The sequence below is a fragment of the Sus scrofa genome, chromosome 6 (genome assembly GCF_054392235.1).
Source record: "Sus scrofa isolate SSC_HxYL_T2T_F1_AM1 chromosome 6, Sscrofa_HxYL_maternal_Yorkshire_Landrace_v2.0, whole genome shotgun sequence".
In the NCBI taxonomy this organism is placed as follows: Eukaryota; Metazoa; Chordata; class Mammalia; order Artiodactyla; family Suidae; genus Sus; species Sus scrofa.
In genome coordinates, this window is record NC_139388.1 from 45,614,617 (window position 1) to 45,634,999 (window position 20,383).

General features: G+C 49.4%; 1 long non-coding RNA gene across 1 annotated transcript; it reads right to left on the reverse strand.

Annotated features, from left to right (window-relative positions):
* Positions 1-15,216: 15,216 nt before the first annotated feature.
* On the reverse strand, positions 15,217-20,204 carry LOC146402317 (uncharacterized). The gene is made up of 4 exons (XR_014805975.1): positions 20,014-20,204; positions 19,101-19,160; positions 18,589-18,899; positions 15,217-15,863 (listed from the first exon to the last, which is right to left on the reverse strand). It is a non-coding gene; the product is annotated as an uncharacterized LOC146402317 (long non-coding RNA).
* Positions 20,205-20,383: the final 179 nt, after the last annotated feature.

The window sequence follows — 20,383 nt, forward strand, 5'->3', positions numbered from 1 at the left end:
CATGATGGGCTTTATCAGGGCCGCGAAATTACCACCAAGGCCACCATGTCGGAGGTGGCTTCTGCATTGGCCAATGGTCAGGAGTGGGTATGAATGGGAAAGATGAGGCCAAGGGAAGGGACCCCACTTTGGGGTGGGCAGGATCCAAACTTGACATCTGCTTTGCCCATTGGATATACCATGAGCTTAGGTTTTGTCTCTTTCCTTGAAGGGCTTTCCTCACCACCACTCCTCAAATACCCTGAAGTTCTTGAGTGGTAACTAAAAACCAGAAAGGAGAATAATCAGGATGATCATGGCATAAGAGAGATGAGGCAGGAGTTCCTGCCGTGGCTCAGTGGAAATATATCTGACTAGCATCCATGGGGACACAGGTTCAATCCCTGGCCTTGCTCAGTGGGTTAAGGATTCAGCATTGCTGTGAGCTGTGGTGTAGATGGCAGATACAGCTCAGATCCCATGTGGCTATTGCTGTGGCTGTGGTGTAGGCCAGCAGCTACAGCTCAATTCGACCCCTAGCCTGGGAATCTCCATATACCACGGGTGCAGCCCTAAACACACACACACACACACACAGAGACACACACACACAGACACACACACACAAGAGAGAGAGAGAGATGAAGCAGTGAGGAAGCCAGGAGGAGGGAAAAGAAAGATGGACAGAAAGAACGTAGAGAAGCCAAGATGGGGATGGAGGGTGGGAAGAAGGCAGGGGTCCAGGAGAAAGAGACCATCCGTCAAAACCCTTGGAGACACTGGAAGAACATTGGAACCACAACAGGGTGGTTGTGTGTCCTACCAGAGTGGGATGGAGTGCTGAAAAAATGTTCTGGTCTATCTACGGACCAAACCACCCATTCTGGAATCTCCTATCTCATCCCCTTCCTCATTCTCACCCATCCCAGTGCCAGACTATCCACTGATAAGGTGCTATGGCTTTCCTCGAAGCCAGCATGCACATGATATTTTGGTCAAGCATCTTGGCCATCCTTCTAGGCATCTCATGTGTGTTCTGTTCCAGCCCCAGGTATACATCCCCTGTCCGGGTCCTTTGTTGGACTTATCTTGAGGTCCTTCTCAGACTTCAGCTAGGCTTGGCTGCTCCTTCCAGTGCCCTGGAGGGACTCAGCCAAGTTCAGGATCTCCTTCTCAGGTAAGAAACCCTAGTGAGCAGGCAAGGTCACCTATATAGCAGATGAGGCAGAGACCACCCGCCCGGGAGGTGCCCTCTTTCCCTCAAGGCCAGCTTGGTCCTCTCCTGGGATGGGGGCCCTCTCCTGGGGAACCTCTTGATGTAGATGAAGGGCTCTGTGAATCAATAAATCATGAGTCTGTTGGACAGCACTCAGGTAGGTAAAAGCATGTATGTTCTTCACTCAGCAAACCCTCCTAAAAAAGATAATATACTCCGTATCTCACTGCGCTGACATATTTCAACTCAATTGATAATGGACCAGGACTGAGCACAGCTTAGAGAGTGAATTACCTTTTAGCCATCCCTTCAAGTTTAGGGTTGCAGTCACCAACAAAATCAATGTCGAAGGATGCTTGTTGTCTCAGGCAATACCTACAGTGACTCCTAATGAAATCAACCATCGAAGCCTTTTAATCAGAGCACCTGCCTGGAAGGAAGAAGCCATGTGGGAGGAGGCTGGGCCCCCAGGGACCTGTGTTCCCCTCACCGTCAACGCATGAGTGATTCTTTAATTGTAGTAATGATGTGCTTACCCCGGACCCAGACGCTCCAGCAGCAGGAGGCAGCAATTCTCTAGGGCGCAGAGCTGGTGTGACCTCAGCTGGGGCTCCACAGGTCCCCGAGCAGGGCTGGATCCCCAGGGGCCAGGGCTGTGCCTCCAGGGTAGGGGCCTGTTTTACTCCCAGACATGTGATAAATCTCTATGGAAAAAAAAAGCCCTGCCATAAAGGAAGCCCTGCTCCGAATTTGAATCCCAGGGTCAGTGCTGCGAAAGTCATGGCTGCTGTTAATGGGTTTCTTCCCCCACCCCTGCTCTGCCCTCCTCCCCTGCCTGCATCCCTCTTAAAAGTCAGCTGACATCACTGTCAATAAATTCAAATATGAGGAAGCTCCAGGAAATTCAGAAACAGTCCAGGTGGATCTGGAAGCCCTCTGCAGAGGCTTGCTTTTGTGGTCACTTGTCCACTCCAGGGCATATCTGTGGCTTGTTTCTCTAGCATTTATTTCTACTTCTCTAGGGCTCATTCCCTGATTTTCTTTGGAAAGCCTTCTTTTCTCACTCCTGTGTCTGAGAGCCCTCTCTCCTCAGCTCTGCAGTGAGCATAGGATCCTTGTCAAAGCAGGTCAGCTCAGCCTGTTCCCCAAAAAACTCATCCTCGGGACCCTCGGATGTGTGGCGTCAATGATGGAGAAAGGCCTGGTTCTCCCTTTTCAATTAAACTTAGACCTAGAGGAGTTCCCATTGTGGCTCAGTGGTTAACGAATCTGACTAGGAACCATGAGGCTGCGGGTTCGATCCCTGGCCTTGCTCAGTGGGTTAAGGATCCGGCGTTGCTGTGAGCTGTGGTATAGGTTGCAGTCAAGGCTTGGAGCCCTCGTTGCTGTGGCTCTGACGTAGGCTGGTGGCTACAACTCCGATTGACCCCTAGCCTGGGAACCTCCATATGCTATGGGGGTAGCCCTAAAAAGACAAAAAAAGAGAAAAAATTTTAAAATAAAAATAAAACAAATAGTCAGCTGATTAGCAACATTAATGCCATCTGCACCCTTAATTCTTCTTTAAAAAAACCGAAAAAACTTAGACCTAAGGTGCCTCTGCTTGTTCATCACCAGAGGGAGGGCCCATCTGAAAATGGGACCCACACGAAGGAAGTTGGGCCAAAAGGCTAAGGCAGCCAGTGGCCCAAGCCCTGTGGTCAGTATCAGAGGCTTTGTGTCCAGCCAACCCCAAGCAAGAGCTTTTTGGATTCTTCAGGTTTTGAGCCAAGAAATTCTCTATTCACTGGCCACTTAGGTGGGGCTTTCTCTCTCTTCCTTCCTCCCTCCCTCCCTCCCTTCCTTCCCTTTCTTTTTCATTCTTTCTGTCCCAGGCAACCAAAGAATCCTCATGAATTTCTCCCACCGACAAGGCAGCAAACCATGAACACTGGGAGAGACCGCTTCTATCTATCTGGGGAGGTAGTTCTTCCGGGGAATCCACAGTGGAGGGGCCCTGGGGTGCCCACAACATCAATCCTAGATGTTTCTAAACACCCAAACGTAAATTTTACCAAGAACCTTTAAATGAGCCCTGGGAAAGAGTGAAGGGGCACAGATGGGAAAGCAATTGCTTTGCTTGGAAGGCAAAGAGCGTCACCCGTGTAGCGGGTCATCCTCAGAGACGCAGTCTCCTGAAATCCCCTTTCATCATCACGGAGATCATTGTCCTAGAGACGAAGTGGAGTTTCTGCTATGGATACTTTTGCTGAAGCTCTGGCTGCCCATGATGGCCAAGGATAAGCCCCCCACCAGCAGGAACCCCTAACTCTTCCCGTGAGAGGCTCATCCCATTCCTAGAGGAGGTCTGCTCATGTTTCGGATGACTGGATCAATGGAGATGCCAAAGGAGGTAGCCAGACAAGACAGTAGGCTGGAAGGGGCCAAAGCCAAGCCAGTGACGTCAGCTTACTTCATTCCCTTGGACCGTGTAGAGATCACCTTGACATCGAAGCACCCAGGAAACCCCACCCTAGACCCTCTCTTTGGGAACCAGGGGCAACAGGAACATTCAGTGCAATGGAGGCACAGCCACAGACCATGTAACCTCCTGCAGGATCCCGAGCACGATGCTGGTAGAGCACCCACTGCCCTTTGTCTACCATGGTGATGAATGGTTGTTGACACGACTAAACAAAGGTATTATTAGTAGATTACATCTGAGAGGCTGGACTCGTGCAGAAAGAGGCCAACAAGAGCCCTGGGCCTCACTCGACTCCCAATTACTCCACAAAAGCCTAAACCACCGGGTCAGGGATAAAAGTGAATAAATGTTTCTAAATTCTTATCTTAAACACACTTAAGCTTAAAGCTATTTAACTGGGGCTTTAAAAGCATGTGAACCTCGTCGGAGCCCAGCTACCTGCCTCATTCTCTCGCTCTTATTTTTGCTTTTATCCTTTTAGTCTTGAAGAAGCCTAATTAGAAGCTTGAACAGGGCTCTCTCTCTCTGCCCTTAAATCAGTAATTGGCTTCAGTGCAGAGACTGTCAGGAAATTAACACATCACAACATGACAGCTGTTAATTTTTTCTCCTTATTTGTCATATGAATCACCGCTGATTTGCCGGAGTGCATAACAAATTAGTGGGCTGTAATCAGCGGTCTCTCTTCTGTGAGCTGCACCTTCTCTTTTTTTTTCCCCACTTTTTTTTCCCCTCTCCTTCTCTTCCTCTCTCCCCCCCAAAGTCCATTACTTCACGGCCTCCGCAGAGATGACGGATCCTAGGTGTGTCATTGTCAATAAATCAGAATAAGCAAATGCTAAAAGCGCAAGAAGCTCTTTAAACTTTGATGAAGGCTTTTAGTTACATTTTTAAACTTACCCTCATAACTGGAAATTTTTTTTTTTTTTAAATTGTCACTCCCTGGTAGTGATAGACTGTCAGGTTCCCAGTCACTTTCCTCCTCCAAGTGTCATGGCGTGAGTTTGGGCTGATGGAGAAAGGGGGTGGAGAAAGTGTTGGGGGGGGCGGGAGGAGGGGTATCTGAGCTTCCAATAGGGTCAGACTGGAAGGAGGGATTGGGAGAGCCAGGCAAACAGGAAGGAGGGGAGGGGAGCAGACAGGGTAGGAGAAAAAGAATTCGGTTCTAGAATCGCACCATCCTAACTCTTCTGGCTTGACTTGTGGTCCACTGTGGATGGGCCATCTGAGAAGGGGCATGAACCTTGGTAAAAGGCCTTTGGAGTGGCAGCCTGGACCACCGAGCAGAGTCATGAGATCTGGGACTTTGTTCTTCACTCAGCCCTCTTGGTGGGTCTTCACACTTCATGTGTAGCATCCTGCATAAAAGGTGTCTAGGAAGGGTGATAGCCATGAGGGGGCTTCCCAGGGTGGGATTCTGCTCTAGGCTCTGAGAGCTGACAAGCAAATCTGTGTTCTTTGCAGCTACGCTGTGGAGGTGGAAGAGAGGGGGCATCTTCCTTCTTGGTCTGGACCTTTCTGGACTGGAAAGACCGTGTTCCAACCTGAGTCCATCAAGGCGTTCGTGGGTCTTCATGCTGCAGCTCAGCCTCGGAGGGCTCTGCCAGCATCGCTCTTGGAAATTGTAGATTGATATTAAAGTGAGAGGATTTAAGGGATGACTTTCTCCTTTTCTTTCTTCTTTCATCCACCCATCCACCCATCCTTCTTCCCTTCTAGCCTGCTTTCCTTCTTTCTTTCTTTCCCCTTCTTCCATCTTTCTCCCTTCCGTCTACTCATCCATCTATCTACTCATCCATCCATCCATCCATCCATCCAGTGTGCTTTGCATGGAGCAGCAGGGCATGAGCCCAGCAAATGAACAAGTGGAAGAGAGGGAGGAAGTAGAGAATGAGTTTATCTCAAGATCTATCCAGACAAAACTGTAACTCAAAAAGATACATACACCCCTGTGTTCATTGCAGCATTATTCACAATAGCAAAGACATGGAAACAACTTAAATGTCCATCAACAGATGAATGGATTAAGATGTGCTACACATATACGCTGGAATACTACTCAGCTATGAAAAGAATGAAATAATGTCATTTGCAGCAACATGGATGGAACTAGAGATTCTCATATTAAGTGAAATCAGGCACAAAGAGAAAGACAAATATCATATATCACTTATATGTGGAATCAAAAATAGGGCACAGATGAAGCTATCTACAAAACAGTAACAGACTCGCAGACATATAGAAGACACTTGTGGTTGCCAAGGGGGAGGGAGAGGGAGTCGGCTGGACTGGGAGTTTGGTGTTGGTGGATGCAAACTATTACATTTAGAATGGATAAGCAATGAGGTCCTACTATACTGCACAGGGAACTATATCCATCTCTTGGGATAGAGATAGGACACGATGGAAGATAATATGAGAAAAAGAATGTGTGTGTATATATATATATATATATATATATATATATATATATATATAATTGGGTCATTTTGCTGTACAGCAGAAATTAGCACAGCATTGTAAATCAACTATACCTTAATAAAACAAAACAAAACAAAAAAGTATAGATAATATCCTGTGATTAGATACATGGATATATGATATTTTATCAGTGCATTGTATTATAGGATTTTAAATATATACAGCTATAACAAAAATAAATATACATTATAAGAGGAAGTTAGAACACAGAGAGGAAACAGCTTTAGAAACAAAATAATTGGAACTAGACTCTCTTCTTGATCAGCATGATTTCTTTCTTTCTTTTTTTTTTTTTTTTTTCTCTTCTTTCTATAGCAGCACCTGCAGCATATGGAAGTTCCTGGGCCAGGGGTCAATTAGGAGCTGCAGCTGCAGGCCTACACCACAGCCACAGCAACACCAGATCCTTGGCACATCTATGACCTACACTGCAGCTTGTGGTAACGGGAAGGATACTTAACTCACTGAGCAAGGCCAGGGATGGAACCCAAATCCTCACAGACACCATGTCAGGTTCTTAACCTACTGAGCCACAAGGGGAACTCCACGGATGCCTCCTTGGGTGGGATGTGGCATAAGAGTGGAAGGGCCTTGCTCCCTCTGCCACTATTCTATCATATTGGTCTTAATTACCCTTTTCCCAGGAATTAGTCTAATGACTCTTTTTGTGTGTGTGTGCAATGAATTCTAATTTTCCTACTTGAAAATTGGCTTGAGTTAAGTTTATCAAACACTTTTCTAGGACTATCAGGCACTGAGCTCTGGATGAGGAATCACGAATTTAATAAATTAGGGTCTATGGTCTTAGAACATCTGCACTTCTTAGCAAATCAGTAGTAATTTTAAAAGCATTTTTTTTTCTTTTACATCTCATCACCAGGGGCTTGGAATACATGTCCCACCCACCGTGTTTTCCCTTTCCTGAGGGCTGATATGCCTCATCCTACGAGACACAGGTTGCCATCCAAACACCAACCATCGGAGTTGATGGGGCCATGAGGTCTTGCTGTGTGGAAGTCATTGAAATCTTTTGGAAAAAAAAAATAGTCACCACCACCCCCTTTTACTGGTGATAATTTATACACATTCCACATGTTTAAATACAGTTCACTGTGCTGCATCTTATAAAAATCTCCACCGAGAACATTTCTCCTTAATGTCACTGTATAAGCTGGAAGTATAAGACCAATTTTACAATTATTCTGTCAAATCTTAATTTAAGAAAAAAAAATCATGTATCCATTTTCAGATGTGGAAGGAGTTTCCTGGTAGAGACTTGGCTTGATGGTAGGGAAGCAGGAGCTTCAGAAAAGTAATGGTTGGGGGGGGGAGGTTGGTGATTCCGTGACACACTAGGTGTGCCATGGATGTGGAACTCCTGGCTGGTCTAAGGAAGTCCCCACAAGAGTAGAACCCACGGGCAATGGGCTCCCCAGGATGGGTGAGCCTGGAAATGGTGGAGCCTGTTGGAGTTTCCAACCCTTAGCAAGAGTCCAATGTAGTGATGCCCACAGACTGGCTTTCAAGCCTTCAAGAGGAGGACACACGCTTCCCCATAACATGGGTAGACCTTGGGCACATGAGGATGTCACAACACCTCCATCCCTGCCATGCCCGACCTCCAGTGGTCTAGCCTCCCGTATCTTCCATGCCCACATCCTGTGCTCCTCTCCCTTCCATAGAGCAATCAATCCCATAGATCACTCTATGGAATTCCTGCTCCTAAACAAGCCTCCTTAAATCTCCCTTCTGTCTTCAATGCCCTTGTCCTGCTGTAATTGATGCCGGGGTCTCGGTGATGTGCCCTGGGGACAAGTCTTCTCTGCCATCCTCCATGGGGGCAACTCTTCCTTCTTCCACACCCAGTGGGCATCAGGATCAGTTGGGAACCACGTCTACTTTTATCCCTGAAAATAAGTACCATCTGCCTGTGCTACCTTTCCCCTCTTGCAACCCTGGCATTTACCAATCTCCCAGGCACTTTTCTCACTTATCAGACACCGTGGGCACTGGGTCAGCATCTCCCCCGACCCCCAACCCATGGTCATCATTGAAGGTGACCTCAGCCTTAACCTGTATGATCCATCACCCATCCTGGATGCCTCACAGATGACTGATCCACCTATTAGTTTTCAGAGACTTGCTTCCCCCCATGTGAGCCATCTAAATGACAGGTCACACATATGTGGCCGTTACCCACTCCTAGAAACTACTCTCAAATCTTTTTTTTTTTTTTTCATTATAGCTGGTTTACAGTGTTCTGTCAATTTTCTCCTGTACAGCCTGTTGACCCGGTTATCCACACATGTATAAATTCATCAGAAGGGAGGTATTCGACATAGTTCCCAGCGCTATTCAGCAGGATCTCATTGCCCATCCATTCCAAAGGCAACAGGCTTAAATGCTAGAAGCATCGCATTCTCAGGCCTGTCCTAGCTCTCTCTGGAAGCTGTCTTCGTTTTACACGTTTCCTTCGGTTTCCCTGGGATGTCTGGGCCCTGCATGTCAATACTCTCTTCCTTGCTAGCCATGTCGTCTGCCTTTGATGCTGCACCTGCTCTCTCAGTTCTTTTGTTCCGTCCATTCTGATGTGCGTCTTCTCCATGTCACTCCTCTTTTCACTGTCCATGCTCCAACCCTGGCAAGACCCCAGGCCTGAGTCAATCCATTTTCCTCTCTTCTCTATACCTGCCCTGAGTTAACAAGCGATGCTGGAGAAAACCACACTCATCTGTGAAGTGGAGGCCCTACAAACACAAGGTCTCTGGGCTCGGTGATGCCTGCCCCACTCTGTACCACGCTTCCGAGTTTGCCCACTCGGTTTTGCTCCAGAATAAGAAATCATCCCATGTGATTATTCCAAAATTTCTCTATGGTTTTCTACACAGCATCTTCCTCTCCCATCGAAGTGGAAAAGCCTTCCTTCCTTGAGCGGGAGGTTGACCATTCCACTCTGTCTCTGCTCCCCCTTATTTTCACACCTGCTCCCCAAGTGCATGGCTTGGAGGATTCACTCCTTTCTCTCCTATGTTTTCAACATCTCCCACTGTCTTCTCTTGCTACTCCTTCCTTTTAACAATGGAAGACATTTAGATCTCTTCCAACTTGGGGCTCCCCTTGTGGCTCAGCAGGTTAAGAATCCGACTAGTATCCATAAGGATGTGGGTTCAATCCCTGGCCTCGTTGAGTGAGTTAAGGAGTGAGTTGCCATGAGCTGGGGTGCAGGTCATAGACAAGGCTCAGATCCCATGTTTCTGTGACTGTGGCTGTGGCGTAGGTCGGCAGCTACAGCTCAGATTTGAACCCTAGCCTGGGAACTTCTTTATGCCACAGGTATGGCCCTAAAAAGACAAAAACAAAACAAAACAAAAAAACCTCTTCCAACATAATAGAAAAAAATTTCCTACAGCCCTAAGCAACTTCTTGCCCTCACAACTGGTCAAGTTTCTGAAAACTTAATCTACACTCAATGTCCCCACTCCCCCTGCAATTGTTACTGAATCGATCTTGTATCTGCACACCCATGTGCAGTAAAGCCAATCTACTGACACGAGGCTGTGCTGAAGGAAAGTGTAGCATTCATTGCAGAGTACCAAGCATGCAGCTTATGCTCAAAGACCTGGCCTCTCTGATGGATTTCAGGGATGGGATTTTAAAGGCAGTGTGTTGGAGCAGGCTGTAGCATGGATGATCAGCTTGTGCGCAGTTCTTCCATTGGTTAGCAACTAAGTGAAGTTTCAAGCATCATAATCCTTTTGGTTTCAACCCAGCTAGAGTCCAGGGCTTGTGGTCAGCAGGGTCCATCCGATGGGAGCTCTTCCAGAACAAACAACCTAGGAATGTGGGTCAGGCCTTTATCTTTCAGGGAACTAGGAGTTTGGTGATTCTGCTATGTGTCGGATTTATAGTCTAAATTGTTACCAGTTTCTCAGCTCAACAGCTATTCTGTTTCTACATCTTCACATTTCCTAATCACTAACTCTTGAGCCAGTATTTTGAGAATCAGGGGATGCCTAGGAGACTAAAGCCAAAAAGCCTTTTACTTCAAAGGACAGGGACACAATTAACATCACAGTTTGGTGGCTACTCCTTCCATCTCATGGAAACTCATCTCAGCAGAATTGCCAGAGTGCTTGCAGACAAGGATGCTTTTCAGTTTTCAGAGAACTTGATTTTTCTGCAAGCATGAGGGCATAACCACTTCTTAAAAGTTTGACTTCCAAGATCCTAACTACATCCTGGATTTTTGCTCCCTTTCTGGGCTCCTTTGTAGAATTTACTTCTCATGACCTTTCCATCGAATGTGTACTTTCCTCAGGATGTCCTTTTTCTCTCTTTTCACTTTAGAGACTCGCTGGGCAACCTTGACCTTGCTGTTGGCTTCAACTATGACTTCAAATATAAATGTGACTATAAAGATAAAATTTTCTGGGCATCTAAGCTTGGATCTCTCACCTCTTTCTGCATCTTCACGGGCCTTGGATTTTTTCATCTAGAGATCCAAGGCCCCAGAAGCCATCCTAGATTCCTTCCCCCCCCGGCCCCAGGATGGCCACTGCCTATTCAATCACTGAATTATGTCCGTTCTCATGACTGTGCATTCTTGCCATTGCCACAGCCATGGCCCAGGTCCTTAAGATCACTTCCTCTCACTTGGTCAGTTCAACACCTTCCATACTGCCAGCCTTCAATACAGCCAACGTATTGTCTACATGGCAGCCAGAGTCATCTTTTTCAATGCCAATGTGACCTTGCAGCTTGCATATTTTAGCCTCTGCTATAGAGTCCCTCCATCTTTTTCTTTTTTTTAATAAGTTTTCAAAGGCCTTCATGAGGGACCTCACCTGCTTCCTTAGAAGCATCCTTTGCCGTTCAGACCACATAGAACACCCTGGAAACACTGAACTTACTCAGTTTCCTAAAAGTACCAAATTTCATTCTGTTCCCCAACCTCACACCCCAGAGACTGGGGCCTGCATTCCTTTCCCATGCTAGCCCAGCAGCCTGACATGGCAGCTCATGTCGCATGGCCTTGTTGGGGTGTCTGTTGCCATAGCAGGTCTTGCCTCCAGGTAGGACTCCCCCGTGTCAGGGCAGAAACCACGTGGTCATTGATGGAGCCGACCCCAAGCACCGTGCCTTGAACAGGCAGGGTCTCTGCACATGTTGGTCACATGCCTTTGCATTCAAAGTCTACGGAGAGAGATCAGGGGGGCACTTTTCCATTTCCTGAAAGTCAGTCTATATCTGGGGCTCCATCATGTGGAGTTCAATTTATTACCGGAACATCTTTCGGTTTTTATCAAATTCCTAAGACAGCTGGGTCCATGGAAGCCTCTCTCGACGCCCAAATCACAACTTGTAAGCAACTAGGGTTATTTCTCTCTGCATGAAGCTAACCAGCTGGTGATTCCCATCTCTGAGCAGATGTTCACCCCCGCGTAGACCCCGCAGGGCCCTGCTCAGGGCTACACCCCTCACACATGGCTGGAGCCACGTTGTGGTCCTGGAGAAACTCTCTCACTCAGGAATCTTTTCAGTTCAGCTGTTGTTGAACCCTTAGCATCCACGGAAGGAAAAACTGAGAAATAATTTCCAGACCGGAGCAAAGGGAGCTGAGGCAGGGAGGAAGGATGAAGCAGGTCAGTTGTTGGGTAACATCAAAAGTCAGTCTAGGCTGTGAAGGCACAAAATAAACAGAGGCCCACAAAGCCAAACAGGACAGAAATGCTCCTTAGCTGACCCCACCCGGCCCAGACCACCCACTTTGCAGATTCACTCACCACCCATGGGGCCCCACCCTCCCCAGGGGGCAGGCTGGGCTATGGGGTGGAGGAGGAGGGGTCAGCACAGACCAACAGGACCCTCCCCAAGCTGCTCAGCAAGGGACTTGGGCAGCAAAACCAGCTAGAGGTTGGGAGAGGGCGAGTTTCTTGTCTGCTCCCTCCATTTCCACTTTGATAGAGTCCCACAGCTTGGTCCATTTTTACCCTAATGCAACTCGAACCAAGTCTGGGGGGTAGGGCTGCATTCTTTGAAAAGGCGTATTCAGCGTGTATCATCCCATTAGAGTGAAAAACAAACTATTGGAGTTCCCGTCGTGGTGCTGTGGAAACAAATCTGACGAGGAACCATGAGGTTGCGGGTTTGATCCCTGGCCTCACTCAGTGGGTTAGAGGTCCGGTGTTACTGTGAGCTGTGGTGTAGGTCGCAGACACGGCTCGGATCTGGCATGACTATGGCTGTGGCTGTGGCTGGCAGCTGTAGCTCCAATTAGACCCCTAGCCTGGGAACCTCCATATGTCGTGGGTGCGGCCCTAAAAAGCAAAAAAAAAAACCAAAAAAACAAAAAACAAAAAAAACACAAACAAACACAAGAGCTAAGGGAAAAGAAAAACGTGAACTTATGGAGTTCCCATCGTGGCGCAGTGGTTAACGAATGGACTAGGAACCATGAAGTTGAGGGTTCGATCCCTGGCCTTGCTCAGTGGGTTAAGGACCCGGCTTTGCTGTGAGCTGTGGTGTAGGTTGCAGATGCGGCTTGGATCCTGAGTTGCTATGGCTCTGGTGTAGGCCGGAGGCTACAGCTCTGATTTGACCCCTAGCCTGGGAACCTCCATATGCCACAGGAGCGGCCCTAGAAAAGGCAAAAAGACAAAAAGAAAGAAAAACATGAACTTTTAAGGAAGCTTTTCTAGAGGGAGGCTTAATGTTTCCTAGTTGAGATGCTGAGGTCCAGGGAGGGAGGGAGGTTTGCCTGTAGTCTCTGAGCTTGAACTATGGCCAAGCCGAGGTCTCTGAGCCCAGCCAAAGGCCTGCCCACCCCTCTCTATGCTGTGGGCCTCTGGGAAGGCTGCCCCCTGCATCTGCTGGGGAAACTTGTCTGGAGTTAGAGTCCCAGGACCAGGTCTTCAGAGCCTCGGCGGTTCTCTCTGCTCTCAGCAGCCGCCCTGCATCCGCTCTCCTCTCTGCCTCCCAGACTCACACCCTCCTGTGTTTCTGGATGGTGGACCACAGGAAGCTGGCCAGGTGTCCCATGCATGGAGAGACACAAACACAGGAATGCTGCTGCCTTGGTTTCCAGCCCTTCCTTGGAGGAGCTAAGGAGGCTTTTGGCAACTCAGGAAAGTGGTAAACTCCCAGAAAGGCAGCCTCCCTTCCAATTCTGGCTGAAACGTCACCTCTTCCAGGACGCCTTCCCTGTTCCCCAGCCTTTGTCTGGGGCACCCCTCCCTCCATCTACAGACAGATCCTGGGCCCTCCTTGCACAGCCTGTTCATGTGCCTCTGGGTGGGACTGGACCTACTTCGCCAGAAGGATACTGCTCTCTTTCTCTTAGAACCCCCACGTGCACAGGGTGCCTGGCTCTGAGGATGCTTGGGAAACACTCATGACAGGTGAACAAGCCTTTCAGCTTCTTTAGAACCAGGGATGCAAAAGAGACCAAAGAATGCTCTCTACCAGGCTCAGCGCCCAGAGGGTGAAAGAGCAGGAAGGCAAAGGCAGGACCCCCGACAGGATGGAAGAGCAAGACCTTCCCCCTCTCAGGTTGCCCCCTTCCAGACCTGGACACGGGGGGAGGGGGGAGTCTTTGCTCTGCCCTGGCCTCCTATCCACTTTCGTCGGACCCCAGGTCCACATTAGACATAAAGGAGCTGAAGGTGCAGATGTGACCGAGGTAAGAGAAATGCAAACCTTTGCTTAAAATGCCCACCTCTGATCCAGGGAAAGGCTACTTAATCGACTGCTGTTTGACCCCGCGCGTGGGATGTGTTTGGACCCAAGAGCGTAGACGTGACTGCAAAGCAGACCAAAGACGTGGCTGCAAAGCCTGAAGGGCTGCCCCGAGGACCGTCTCAGAAGGCTGGAAGGAGGGGCAGGGAGAAGGACGAGGCTGCGGGGTCTGCCTCATAGCTCTTCCCTTCCTTTCCCCACCCTCTCGCCTCCTCCCAGGCTGTTCGCAGGGGGCACAGGTTGGGTTTCCTGGGAAGCAGGCCCTAGAGAAGGAGTCCATGAATGAGCCCTCTTGGGGTCCCCATGGAAGGCAAGGCAGGGATGGGAAGGCAGCAGAACTGGGCAGAGGAGGAAGCTGTGCTGCAAGGCTGTGTCAGTGGAAGGCCTCAGCCAATATGGCAGAGGGCTCTGAGCTCTTTAGCCTGCTCACCCTGCTCAGTCAAGGTTGGGCAGGGCTGTGGTCTTCAGCTGAGACAACCCTGAAAGGGGCCAAGAGCTAAGGGCTGTCTGCTGGGGCCTCTACTCCTGAAGGGGAATCTGGGCAGCCCATCCCATCTTGGGCTTGAAAAGAAAGGTGATCAGAGGGGCAAGCCCTGGGTGGCAGGAGAGGTGTTGGGCTTGGCAGGGAGATGTGACCAGGGCTACCAAGGGCAAACCAATGTCCCTTCTCCTGTTCACCCCACCCACTCATCTTACCTGGCTTAGGGGGAAGGAGTGTCAGGTGTCAAATATAAGACTATTGCACCCAAATGGCCCGCATCTGACAAACACTAACTTCTGATCTGGAAGCCCCTTCTCTTTCCTCATCGTTCAGAAGGGAACTGAGTCCTGGAGAGGGGTGGTGAGGGGGCTCAGGGTCCCATGTAAGTCACCGTGGGTCCAGGAGGAAAGCCCAGGGACTCTGTCTCCCACGCGTGGGTTCAGACCATCTTCCAAGCTACGCCTGGTAGAGAATGATGCTCCCGCCCTCCCGACACTGAGCCTGTCGACCAAATCTCCAGGGCTTGTTGCCTTTTCACAAACAATGCAAAACGAGACTTTATGGAGTTTGTAAGGAATTCTCAGTGCTATCCTCAGGGCACAGGGAAGCAGGAGAAAGCAGAGTCAATGTCTCTGCCTTTCGTCCAGGAGATGAGAGACATGGCCAGTGAGCGATGGGCGATCACCCAGCAGACCAAGAGAAACCTCTGTTTCCTCCCCTGGAACATGAGACTGGCGTGTTACCTGATTACAGTCCCTAGCCCAGCATCGGGTACACAGTAAGAGCTCAGGAAACACTGAGTGAGTGAGTGCATGAGTACGCAAACCAGTGAAATTCATTGCCTCATGGATAAGATCCAAGTGAGAAGTTAAATGAATAGCATTTATTTTTACAAACGGATAACAACTCAGCCCAAGAATCCAGCCGAGCGAGCCCGACTCGGTTCCTGGCAGAGAGACTCAGATCCGATTTGGAGCAGTGACCATTTCCTCCCAGATTTAGGCACTGGATTCACTGTGATAAATGGCCCAGGCTCCTCATTGCATTTAATGGCAAACCCTGATCCAAGTGGAACCGCAGCCAGGGGGCTCATGGGAGCCCTGGAACAGACCCCCAAACCTGGAGAAGCCGACACTGTTGTTCCAGAAACATTAACTCCTAATCCCCAGGAAGCACGCACTTCTGCTGAGGGGAGGGGAGGCTCCCCCTGCACAAGCACTAATAGCCACGGTTAATCCTCATCCCAGGGAAAGATTCTTGCCCGAGTGTCTGGCGAAGCTACATCACCATCAGCACGAGGGCCCGATGCAGAGAGAGCCAGGGACACTGAGAGCCTCCGTCTGGGTTTACAGATGCTGCTGGACTCCTCCAGCAGCTGGGGGCCAGGGCAGCCCCTGCAGCCACACAGCTTAGCTCGCCTGCCTGTGTCCAGAGGAAGGCAAGCATCCCTGAGTTTCCAGCTCCAGTCTTTCTTCTCCATAGGGATGCAGGAGGCTGTGTCTCTGGGCCTAAAATGAAAAAAAAAAAAAAAAATGGGGCTCTAGACAGTCCATGATGCCGACTGAGTCCATGGATTTTTTTTTTTAATTTGCACATTTTTTATTATACTATAGCTGATTTACAATGTTGTGCCTTTTTTTTTTTTTGTGCGCATAACCCGTGGATTGTTTTTAGATGCCCCAGTCATCCTTCCCTGAGCGCCCGTGTCCACCCCCCACGGCCCCCCACTTTGTCTCCTGCTTTCTTTCTTCCTTAAGCCTTGGACAGAGAACATCCTTGGGGTTCCAGAATACAGCCCCCGCCTTCTGTGCCCCTCTGTCTTAGCAGCGCTGGGCATTCCTCCAGGCTCACAAATTTGCCATCTCCCCTCTTGCAACTGCTTCTAATGCCAGCCCCTGTCTTCTCCTCTCAGCTACTCCTGAAGTGTCAGAGCAGTGGTTCTCCACCAGCGATCCATGGCCTAACGTCCATTCATAGGGAAATACATAAATAATGAATAAACACCTGCTAAGAAGTAACTTTTCTGTTAAGTCAAATTTATTCACTTTAAAGGACTATCAGACATCTGTGGCACAATGGGTTGGGGATCTGGCTTTGTCACTGCTGTGACTCTGGTTGCTACTGTGATGTGGGTTGATTCCTGGCCTGGGAACCTCAGCATGCTGAGGGGTTGGCCAAAAAAAAAAATAAATAAAATAAAATAAAATAAAATTTAAATAAATAGGAGTTCCCATTGTGGTTCAGTGGGTTAAGAACTGACGTAGTCTCTGTGAGGGTGTGGGTTAGATCCCTGGCCTTGCTCGGTGGCTTAAGGATCCAGCATTGCCTTGAGCTCTGGCATAGGGTGAAGTGCAGCTCGGCTGTGGCTGTGGTGTGGGTTGGCAGCTGCAGCCCTGATTCGATCCCTAGCCTGGGAACCTCCACATGCTGTGGGTGTGGCCGTAAAAATAAAAATAAAATAAAATAATGAAATAAAATAAAGGCCTATATGGAGTTCCTGTCATGGCGCAGTGGTTAACGAATCCGACTAGGAACCATGAGGTTGTGGGTTCGGTCCCTGCCCTTGCTCAGTGGGTTAACGATCCAGCGTTGCCATCAGCTGTGGTGTAGGTTGCAGACTCGGCTTGGATCCAGTGTTGCTGTGGCTCTGGCGTAGGCTGGCAGCTACAGCTCCGATTTGACCCCTAGCCTGGGAACCTCCATATGCCGTGGGAGCGGCCCAATAAATAGCAAAAAGACAAAAAAATAAAAAAAATTTAAAAATAAAGGCCTATCAAGAATTGTCTTTCTTCAACAGAACAGAGATGGTTGCTATTTATTTCCTTTCTTGTTCTCACTTGGCCAAATAAAAAGTGGATGACCTCTGGAGTTCCTGCTGTGGCTCAGTGGACACGAGTCTGACTAGGTTGGATCCCTGGCCTCGTTCAGTGGGTTAAGGATCCGGCGTTGCCGTGAGCTGTGGTGTAGGTCACAGACATGGCTCGGATCTGGCATTGCTGTGACGGAGGTGTAGGCTGGTGGCTACAGCTCTGATGTGACCCCTAGCCAGGGAACCTCCATATGCCTCGGATACGGCCCTAAAAAGACCCCCCAAAAAAAAAATTTAAAAAAAGTGGATGACCTCAAAGTGGAAACGAAATTAGTGTCACAATTTCTACTCTCCCGGGAAGCACAGAAGCCCCCAAACACACAGCCACAGGGCGTCCCTCCCTGCCTGTCCTCCTTCCACCTGGAGCACCTGCTGTGGAAACATTCACTGTCCCCTCTCCCAGGTGGAATGTCCCATGAGGGGTTCTCTCAGCAATTCTGTCCTTGGCAAAGGCACCACGACCCTCCTGACCCTGGAATCTCCAGCTAGAATGTTCTGGGGTTCTCCTGTCAGCCAAGGGACCACATTCTTTTTCCTCTGCCTCTTTGGGTTTCATCTCTTTCTCTCCAAGGCACTGCGGTGCCCATGATTCAGGGATCAAGATTCAGGAAAGCCTCCAGCGGTTGCCCTAGGCCAGTGCTTTTCTTGACCAAACCTAATGCACCCAGTGCAAGCCAGCACCCCGGTCTCACGCAAACACTGCCTTAGCCGAAATGTCACCGAGGGGAGCCTATGGGGTTGTGCCCCACGAGATACATATTAGGTATCGAAGAATGGGTTTTTTCTTTCCTTTTTTTTTTTCCAGGTCAACATTTGCATATGTATACATTGGAAGACCTGACAACGCTGGGCTTGCTGTCTTGCATGCTAACACATCTCAAGAGCCAGAGAAGGCATCTCCTTCCAGCGGGGGCCCACTCGGGTTCACCCAGGCCCTGTCACTCCCTGCTGTGTACACCCATTCATGCATGTCCCCTACCATTTGTCTGAAGGCGCTCCTGTTGAAGCCCCTGCACCAATCCCATCACCCTTCTTTCCAGGAATTTAAACTCACACATTCTGCACAGAACTGAAGGCTACCCATGAAGCCAGAAGGCCACAGCGGAGCTCCCTCTGTACTTTAGTGAGCCACAAAGCACCCTCCGCCTCGGTTTCCCTGTCTGCAGAATGGGCCAATGACCTCTGCCTTTGGAGTCCAATGAGACAAAAATGAAGAAGTGTGAGAGTGTGTGTGTGTGTGTGTGTGTGTGTGTGTGTGTGTGTAATGCTCTGAGCTCCTTGGAGAGCAGGTAACATAAAAATTCAAGGTGTTATTATTAGAGACTAAGAAATTTTGTTCTATGCTAATTAAACTCACACCTTACCACTTTACACACAGGGAAGAGGCAGCATGACAGTGTGACATGCGACCGAGGAGGAAGAGTTCTGCCTGTGAGCACGAGACAGGCTGACTCCACCGCGCGGGGCCTTGATGTGCGCGCAAACCTGTCTCCCGCTCCCCACTCCGCATCCAGCCCCGGGCCCCGACATCTGCCGAGAGGCTGATGGAGCGCCCGGCTCCGCACGGAGCCTTGATGGTTCTCTGCGCCTGTTAAGACGTTGTCAAGCTGAGGTCAGGCAGGTGAGATTTAGGGAGGCAGCCCCGCCACTGGCTTGCCACCACTTACGGAACCGCCTGCAGGACGCAAGGGAGACAACAGAGAGTTCTTAGGCGATGGCTTTCGCAGCCCTCTGGGGATGCAGCTGTGGTCTTCCTCTGCCACAGGGATGCTGTGACAGGGCCGGCTCCGCGGCCGCAGGTGGCATCGACGGAGAGCGGGCGCCGGCGTTATTGATCCGGTTGCCCTGGCGGAAGGGACGATCGCGGGAGACATACCATTTTTTTTCCTGCTTTTTCCAGGGCCAAAAAAGAGACTATCCATGGAAGGTAATGGAGCTGTCACGAAGGAGAGAGAAGTGGAAATTCACGGTTCTCTTGTGAGGCAAAGACATCTGTGTTATTGCACCCTAAGCCAATAGTTTTTAAAACAAAGTCATAAAACAAAGCTACTGTATATAAGAGAGGTGGAAGCCACGCAGGCCTCCCCGCACTCGGTGGGGGCTTCTGGAAAGAAACAAACCTTTGAAAAGGGGGGTGCAAAATGATACCGAGTGACACAGACCCCTGGGATAGAGGAGGGAGCAGAGGGGTTAGGCCTCCAAGGTGGCTGCTTTCCCTCCAGAAGGAAGCAGCCTGTTAGCACTGCAGGGGAGAGAGGCACCGCTGTGCCTGGGAGAAGGCATGGGGTGACAGGGACCCTGAGGGACAGGAAAGATGCAAGGCCCTGTACCACCCTCATCACAAGCCTGGGAGAGGTCGCTCTGAGACAGGAAGGTCCCTAGAGCTGTGACCACCACGCGCACGTGCTCCCGTCCCAGTCTTTCACAAACACCACCTGGTCAATTTCCAAACCAGTGTCCTCATTTTCTGATGAAAAAATGCCAGCCTGGAGCAATCGACTGTCGATCCCTTGGTTGATCAAGGTCATAGGACAGGTCTTCTGACCTCAAATTCAGTGCCTTTTTTTTTTTTTTTTTTACAGCACCTTCTTTCTCCTTCTGCTCTGTCAAGATAGGTCTGCCTGCTCATCTCTACAGCCCCTCGCCCTCCAGTGCGCCAAGATGTATCAATCCCCGAGGAAAGCAGGAGGCCCTGATGTGCTTTGTTTGTTAGGAGGCCACACCAGCTGTAGGTCTGCAGAATATCCGGGCCATTCTTCAAGCCCCCTGCCCCAGCTCTGGGAACCCACCTGCCTGAATAGATGCTGAAGGGATGCCAAGAAGTGGGTGACTGATCTTCCTCAGCTCCACTGCATAGACTTCTCCCTCCAGTGTTTCCCTCCGTATCCACAGGCAGGATCTTCTCCTGTCCATCCTCATGAAGAGTACTCCGAACGAATGTGAGGAGAAAAAAAAAAAAAGAAGAATCTTTGTAATGTATATTAGTAACATTTAATTAGCCTTGGATTCTTTTTTCATTTTTTTATTTTAATTTAATTTAATTTTACTTTATTTTTTTATCTTTCATCCTTTTAGGGCTGTACCTGTGTCCTTTTAGCATTTGGAGGTTCTCAGGCTAGGGGTCTAATCGGAGCTGTAGCCGCCGGCCTACACCACAGC